The sequence below is a fragment of the Calliopsis andreniformis genome, chromosome 8 (assembly GCF_051401765.1).
Source record: "Calliopsis andreniformis isolate RMS-2024a chromosome 8, iyCalAndr_principal, whole genome shotgun sequence".
NCBI classification, from domain to species: domain Eukaryota; kingdom Metazoa; phylum Arthropoda; class Insecta; order Hymenoptera; family Andrenidae; genus Calliopsis; species Calliopsis andreniformis.
This window is the reverse complement of record NC_135069.1, coordinates 8,088,377-8,097,362: the sequence shown is the minus strand read 5'-3', so window position 1 is coordinate 8,097,362 and position 8,986 is coordinate 8,088,377.

The following is an 8,986-nucleotide window of genomic DNA, read 5'->3' as shown; positions in this document are numbered from 1 at the left end:
CAGAAACGTTACCCAGAAGACAATATCCTTCGCTACGCATCGGGATCCTTTCCGGCTGAGCGGCGTAACAACGAAAATACCTAGGGGATCCTGCGAAATTCGCACGATCCGTCTCGCTCGGTAATCCAAACAAATGCACACTGGCGCACGGACAAAAGGGTATCCGTAGCCTTCGATTGATCGGGGGGAGGTACTTTCATCGGGGAGGGATATCTTTCGGACACGTAGCCACCTAACATCCACGGCGGACCGAATTTTCCTTGGCTACGTGTGCCGAAATGACGCACGTGTACCGTCGTGCACACGTACAGGCGGGCACATGCATCAGCCGTTGGCGCGCACGGTCGCTCGGTGCCTTGCAAGAACGGAAAATCGAGAGAGGAAGAGAGCATAGGGTGGCAGGTAAAGAGAACGAGAGAGAAGGGAGGAGCGGAAGAAGGAGGGATGAAACGGTAGAGAGGGGGAGGCAACACGCAGACACTCGCGAAATTACGACCTTCGCTTACGTCTGGATACATCGCTCGAGTGAACGAGCTAGCGCCAGCAGACGACCAGGGTTTATAGGGTTGTCAGAGGCATGATGAGGGGGCAAGAGGGAAGGGCGGACAAGTGGCGAGAGGAAGACGGCGAAAGAGAAGCGACGTTGAACGGGAAGAGTAGACGAGGAGAGAGAGAAAGAAAGGGGATGGGGGGGCTGGTTGGCGAACGGTGGGATGGGTTAGAGTAGGATGGTGGTTACGGGGACGCACACACCGGCGTGGTTTTACTGTTTCGGAAGTCTAGCCGCCCCTAGGCTATCCACCCCCTTTCCGGCAGTGCCGGGGTCCCACCATCCACCCGACGACCACCCTTCGTCCTCCCATGGGGGTGGACCACCCGCTTATACGACCTTCCATCCCCTTTGGCCAGACTAGCGCACACCGAAGTCGTAAACCTGCACCCTGCTCTCTGCCTGGCTCTCTGTTTGTCTCGTTCGCTTCCTCCCTCCCTCCACCAACTCTTGCTTTCGCACTTCCTCCCGCCAGGCTCGTTCCAACCCTCGCTCTCTCGTCCGACCAGCCTGCCTTCACCGACCTACCACCCGCGTCCCTTCGACCTCGCACGGATACCCCGAATGCACCAGCTCTTTCTCATCGTCTGTCTGACACGCACGCACGCCATCGCTACCGCTGCCTCGATGGATATAGACGTGCATCGCGCACAGGTGTGCGCGCGTACGGACGCGTCCCGGTCCTGATCGACGCGTGTATACACCCACGATCTTTCGTAAAAGCCGCGGGATGGGAAGGGGAGGAGGGGGGACGTAATTCCATCGACACCGGTGGTGGTACCGCGCCAACGACCCCCTTTCTCTTTCCAGGCCCACCAGCGGCTGGATCACGAATTCGTTTCGCCGAAATTGTTCGAACCCACGTTCGGAATTATCGGCGGCTCAAGCAGTTAAACGGCAATCCTAACCGTCTCCTGACCAGTAGCGCGTAGATTAAGGGATGTGTGTGTGTGTGCACGAGCCTCCGACAGCGGACTTTAAACGACGCGAAGAACGCCCGTTTTCCAAACTTTCTGACGACAATTAGACCCGACGTGTGGATTTTCGGTAGGGTTGGTATGACTTGCATTGGGAGCGGGAAGCGGAAGTAGACTGTAGAGGGTTTCTGTTTTGTTGTATGTTAGGGGATGAATAATCTGTTTATAGTTATTTATAAGGATTTTGTAATTTTTTGAGGTGGCAGCGTACAGCGTTTGTTGTTATAAGCTTTACTCATGCTATACATAAGCTGACTCATGTACATGCTGATAATTCACTTTGCTCCTGTCAATGATTAGAGTGATAGTGATGGTACCTATAGTAAACTTGTTTACTCTAATCATTTCTAGGTCCAGTGAACATAATAATGACTGTACTATAGAATCCATAAATTTCATAGTACAATTACGCGGAGTTAGAAAAATCCCCAAGTAACAAGTAACCTTATACATTTAATTACGTCGACGTTAAATTTAAATTTCTTTCATTCTTCGCTGTATTGGTAACCGATGCTACTCCGTTTAATTCAGCATTTATACAGATTCACGTTTAGATGTTTGCAGTTTCTTAGCTGTGTGAATACTTGAACTTCGCAACCCCCTTGAAGTTCGCTGATCCTCCGCCAAGAGAATGCAACGACAACTGAAATTCTGTTCGCGTCAACGTAACTAAGTTTATAGAGGATTTTAGGTGTGTTTTCATGGAATTAATACAGAGTTTAGTTTTGCGACCATAAACTAGATCCAGACGGCAGTAAAGCGGGCGAAATGGCCGGGGACAGTACTGTCTCGCCGCGGGCCATTAATGGATCACGAGACGCGACTAACTATAAATTGATAAGAGAACCTGACCTGCTCCATTAAGGCCAGAAGTTTGGCGGAATCTTGCCCCTTTTTTCACCTCCGCCTTTTTAGTTTTACTGGGACACTTACTCAAAATTACGGCGGTAAAATCGACCGCTGACGGACGGAAGGAACTGGGATCTTAACGACCTTAGAGAACGTTTCATCGTCTTAAGTTCAAAGTTAACGCATCAAAGGACCATGCAGCTCGTGGTATCCGAGACCCTTCCTCCATCATTTTCTTACGTGATAGAATTTTTGTCGGGGTCACGAAGGGGAGTGACAAATTGACGTCAAAAGCAAGTGGCACGTTATACTGCACCGTGTTTTTAGAGACTGATAGTGTGCATATAAATATTCCTCCTTTAGAGTAGGAATGATCAAACACTCGAACATAGTACCCAGTTATAAAAATTGAGATAGGTATTTCAATAATTTAGTTCTCTTCTTATGATATAATAACAAAAAGCAACGAATTGTACTTAATTATCGAAATGAAAACTCTTAGTACTACCAAGTCAGATACAGTGGAATCAGTAGAATGAGTTCAAAGTCAGACATAGTAAAACCAGTATAGTAAGTCATAAGTCAGACTCAAGAAAATCAGTAGAATAAGTCCCAAGTCAGACACAGCAAAATCAGTCAGAAATAATAAAATTAGTAAAATAAATCTCACGTTAGACACATAAAAATCAGTAGAGTAAATTCAAAGTCAGACACAGAAAAATCAGTAGAATAAGTCCCAAGTCAGACACAAAAAAATTACTAAAATAAATCCTAAATCAGACACAGCAAAATCTAGCATTATTTTAGCGTATAGAATCACTCCACAAAGTTTATACCATGAATTTAATTATTGACGATTTACATTATAAACATCCTAACATCAGCAGCTAGTCCTTAAGACAAAAAGCATACAATATTTAAGAAGGTACAGTAAGTTTCTGATTACATTCCCATCTATCAATTCTCCCACTCGAATAAGAAACTTATATGTATAATGGATATATTCCCAGTACCCCTAATATGAAAGCAAATAATTGCTTTATATAAACCACCCCTGCAACTTATACAATCAACAAAATTCTACCCACGTTGTTTACCTGAAGAACTCGAAGCACAATCCCAAAAACGGCAGTGCATTAACAAAGATCAGCACTACGGTACTCGATTACAGCCTCCCCAAATCCCTTAAAAAATTCAATCCGCAGATAATTCTTATTTGTCACTTCGCAACAAGTTAATTTCTACATAAACCGATCGCTGGCTGTGTATGCGATCCTGTCGCATAAATTCTGGCCAAGTATTTGGAGCATCTCCGGCGATGCGAATCCAGTGGATTCTGCGGGTCGAGTGGCGTCTCGTTAATACGAGTCCGGAAGATGATAAACGAGGCCAACTTATCAGCAGTCTACGGTCACGACCAAAAAGTTTCGGGAACCAAAGTGGTGGCGCCGTGGAAGTCGGAAAGAGAAGCGAGTGGGCCAGGCAGGGGGTGGCGGAGGGAGGAAGATGGAGGGACGAGAACGGCAGGAGGAAAAGGAGGATGAAGGAGCCGAGAGAGGGTCGGTAAGTCGGTTTTCGACATTGACTAAACGAGACACGGAGACATGGAAGGCGTCCGAAGGAAGGATGGTAAGTACATCGACCACCAGCTACCCCCCGTTCCACCTACCCCCGCGGCCGCCTTCTCTTCGTGCCCACGTCAACCCCCTTTTAACTTCCCCTCGACTCCCCCTCCCGCTCGCCAGGAGCTGTAGGCATGTAACACCCTCTGCTCCAGGCTCCTGCCCACATTCAAAGGGCACTGCCTCGCACTGGAAAGGAGCCCTTCTTCCTCTGATGCCACCCCTCGGACCCTACCACACTCAGCCCTGCTCCGCATTCGCGCTACTTCTAGACCCTTTCAACCGCCTCCGTCGTCCCCCTCTCGAACCCCATTGGCAATCACACTGCCATGGTATCTCCGCTGCAAAATGGCCACCTGACCTTCTGCCCCCCTGGCATCCATCCGATCCATCGAGGGAAAAAAGCAAAAAAAAAATTCCACAGGGTTAATTGGTCTTTCAAACGCACCAGTTACGATTATCGGAGCCCCCGTCTAATGAAGGTTGCATTTTTGCCAAGAGTGCATAGTTATTCGGGAGCTTGCACGGTGATCGATGATTTGGGGTCGCCAAACTTTAATAATGGACGCGAGTAATGCACTGGCTCAAGGCATCGCTTTTATGCTAATCCGTGATTTTTTTATGGACACTCTGCACGGCATTACCTGCGAAGGTTTTAAGGGTAAGTTGATTTAAAGGGCGAGGAGGGTAGTTGAAAGGTTCGACTTCGCTGAGGATTGATGGCTGAAATGTGATCTGTCGTTTGGAATTTCGCGGTGTCGTAAACAGTGCCCCTAAACGATCACGCGCCCTTGAACTACGAAAGTTACAACGTAGTAACGGATCAAGGCGGATTTACGCGGCCGTTCGTTTTCCAAAAAATTGATTTTACCATTTGGCTGAACTTTCGCAGCACGGATAACGCGCTGTAAAGTACGGGAGAACGATTTCGTCCGCGACCTCGATTCTCCTCGCGCCTCATCGTCGCCATCGTCGTCTACTTTAGAGGGTGGATGGGGATGTCGGTGGCGTTACGTGCCGTGAAAAAGGAATTTGTGGGAGAATTTCGGATTTCTTGGCGCGACGAACGAATGTCACCGACTACGACCCCCTTTCACCCTCTCGTGTCCCTCTAGATTTCTGATCTTTAGTGCCTTCGCGATTTAATGCTTGGGATTAGTAGGTAATTTAATAAAGAAATTTTACATGTGGAAGTTTAACTGCCTACTTATACAGAATCAGATTGTAAATGAAGTAATTTGCTTTCAGTTATATTTAAATGTACATACAGGGTGACCAATGTGAAGCTTCGCTCGTAATTATCTCCTACACTATAGCTCGTTTCAGAAAATGTTTCAAATAAAGCTTACCCTGTTTTGGGGGAGACATCTTGATGGACACAAGTCTTTTCTAGGTGGACGTTTTATTTAAAAAATTATTGGAAAGGAGCTATAGTTTAGGAGATAATTATCTATGAAATTTCAAATAGGTCATTCTGTATTTGTATCTATATTTTTGTCGTAATCTTATCGTTACGCTTGGCTCACTGTAACCCAGAATAATTTTAATGTACTTACAAATACATTATTAATAAAAACAATTCTTGTAACTTTTGATGTTTTCTTTCTACTGTACAATGCTTTGGTTGTACTACTTAATTACATTTTCTAGACTTTATTTATACGCATGTTCAATTATTCCTTCTTCTTTTAGGATAGAAAAGTTTTATGAAGAAATAGGATCATATAGGATTATTGTATTCATATTTGTTATTGTTGCAATAAAGCATCTACAGATTGATCTCAATAACAAGATTTTATTGTACAGTTTTTAAACTTGTGGTTGGTAGCGTACACAATCAAATGAAGGATATTTTATATAAAACAGCTACAAGAAAAAGAGAACAGAAATATTGAAAATACTAACATTGCTTTTAATTCATAAATTGGAGAAATAATCCATCATTTTTTTTCAATAAAACTAAAATAAACTCTGGTAAAAATGCGATAGTATTTCGAGAAGTATCAAAGAATTTTTTTTAAATCGCTATGTTTCCTACTTCACTCCTTCAAAGGGCATTTTGTATTTTCAAAAAGGCGAGAGAAGAGAACGAAGGAAATAAATAGAGAACAGGATTCTCATAGATTTCCTATTTTTTGGTGCCTCGTTGGTATCTCTGTAACCGCAGTCCCCTTCCCTTTACGTGGAGCTGCTATTTTCTCCCCGACAGCATTACTATGGCCCAGGAAGAGGGTGTGCGTAAATGCAGCGTGAACTGAACTGGATGTTCGCAGAGAAGATATTTTTCTTTATACGATTGCATCGAAGAAGGAAATACGTACTGTACCCTTGAACGCTTTCTAACGATAAACAAAACGTTGCAATACCTTTTCTTCATTTTAAACTTTAAAACTTTTTAGTTATTAGTAAGAAAAAAACTAAATATGAAAGAGAAATTTTATTCCTTTTTGTATATTCTGAAGTCTATATGTACTTACAAATGCAGCTTGAAGAAAAAAATATTGCGAGAGGGATAGGACGATAGCTTGAAATGATAATGAGAAAGTCGAGAGAACTATCAGAAGGGATTGAGGACATTGAGCGAAATTCTAATCTCATTTCAGGATATTAGAAATGTTCGAAGAGCACCGTGAAGAGTTTCCATTTGAAAAATCAGCAAAGTATAATTTATAGAAATTTCGTATTTTATAAGCTAAAATATTTCTGTATTAATATAATACATTTTTGAGTGTTTATGACAAATCGCATAATTCAAGAACGATAAGTCAGAGAGAGAGAAGATTGCAAAGGATTTAAGGCTTAGAACAAATCCTGCACGCGGCTGCAACAACGTTTTAATGTTATAAGCTCTTTGTCCCCTTTCCTATTCTCTTGTTGCCATCCACTGGATGCAAATAATTTACACTAGATGAACTAGTTAGATGAAAATAGCAGACGACTAAATTTACGTAACAGGAAATGGCATGGAATATAATCCAAATAGCTATTATTTTTTCAATCAAATTACTTATAATTTACTTTCAAATAGAAAACCAATGAGAAAAAATTATTTGATTATAATTGAACTCATTAATAGAGTCATGAATAGCTTTAGTAAATTTGTGACTAAAATAACCAAGCTTTAATAAAGCGTAGATTAATTTCTTTAAATTATAGATTTTAATATCAGAAATTTATTAAAGCCTAGAGTGACTTACAATAAGAGCAGCAGGAAAAAATCAATTAAGATATTAATTAATGTGGACATAAACGATAATAAATAAGTAAAATAAGTGGTTACTTCTTTTCAACCAATTTTGCTGTAAAACTTCAAGTCATGCCTTAAAATTAATTTAATTTTGATAATCGAATATATGCCAATGGTATTCATAATTCTTTATAGCTAATATTAACTACTGCAAATTAAATGTAATTATTTTTAGTTACGTATCCTCACTTGTTTCATATATTAGTTTAAGAAAAAAAGCAAGTAGAACAACCATAAAACAAACGATCCATCATATTTTAATCTTAGCTGGATTACAATTAACCTTTCACTTATTAAACACATTTTAATATAAACGTAAAATTGTCGAGAAAGAGGGACTGGTTTTCAATCCTCATAACGTTTTCACACCAAGCATTTTCCACTTTGGAAAAGCAACTTTTCGCTGCCTTCCATTACTACCCTAAAAATATAAAACTCACACGATGCCTATCTAGCACTAACGTAAACAAAAACCTCCACAAACAAGGTGAAGTAAACTAGCCAAAATAAGCTCCGAAAATTCCTCAAAAAGATAAAACGTTAAAATCCTCAGCAACTCAAACAACTCCAGCGCCCGACCCCTCAAACACCTGTAACACCTCACAAAGAACCCTCTCATCCTACACCCTCACCCAACAACACCCACCATACGATCAAGATCAAACACGGTAACCAAAAGCTCCCCTACGCCAGTTCCCCCGATTTCTGCCAGGACAGGCAAGACGCGTCCCAAATAGCGCGTCGATGTAACGCAATAGACCAAGGCTGCGTCCTTAGATCGAATTACATAAGACGACGAGGATAACGACGAGTAGCAGAAGCGGAGGAATCGTCCAAGCGATGGATCGATGGGATCGATAGAGGCCAGCAGAGAGAAAAAAAAAAAAGAACTTTCTCCACCCCTTTCTCTTCCTCTCCCATCACCCTCTCATCCTCCACTCCTCCCCCACCCATCGTCAAGATCGAGCCACGGAGTTTTTGGTGCGCGCTGTAACTCCGTCAGCGTGATGCCGTTTTCTTCCTCTCGGTTCCCCGTAACGTTCTTCTCCTGACGTCGGTGTCGGCGTGACAAAGCAGAAGTGGGTGGACAGGGTGAGTGGAGCGCGGTCCAAAATGTGGCTCCTTCTCGTAGGACGCCGAGGACGAGGACGAGGACGAGGGAGGACGCGAGGTAGGACAAGGAGCGGGAGGGAGGGGGGTCAGAGGGGGCCGAAGGGGGTGTGGGGGTGTTCTAGGGACTAGCACGAGGGCGGATCAATACAATCGCTAATCCGGTGCATTGTGAGGCGAGGCGTGGCGTAGCAAAGAGGCGAGGTGAGGCGGTGGTGGTCTTGCTTGCCTTCTCATCCCCCCGCGTCTCAACCGCCGGTTTCAACCCTCTCCATCCACTCACCCTTCCATCCCGCGCCTCCCCCCTGCCGCTCGCCGCGTTTCAACCCCTCGACGAGGCTGCCTCTGCCGTTCCTTCGTAGCCGTTCGGCCCACCCGCGCCCCTACAACGTCCGCTGCCTTCCACCGCCGGCACCGTCTTGCCGCACTTCCGTTTCCAACCCTTAACCTAGCCGTCGACGAACCAACAACCCCCTTGGCGAGGCAACGGTGTAGGATCACCGACGCTCGCCTACGAAAACGTAACTCACGCCGAGAAGTAAATTCGTCTTTCGACTACCTTTTTTCCTGACCCCCTCCCCTCCTCCTGGGCCACCCTCGTCGACGTCGTTCCCTTGCCACCGGGAGGAAC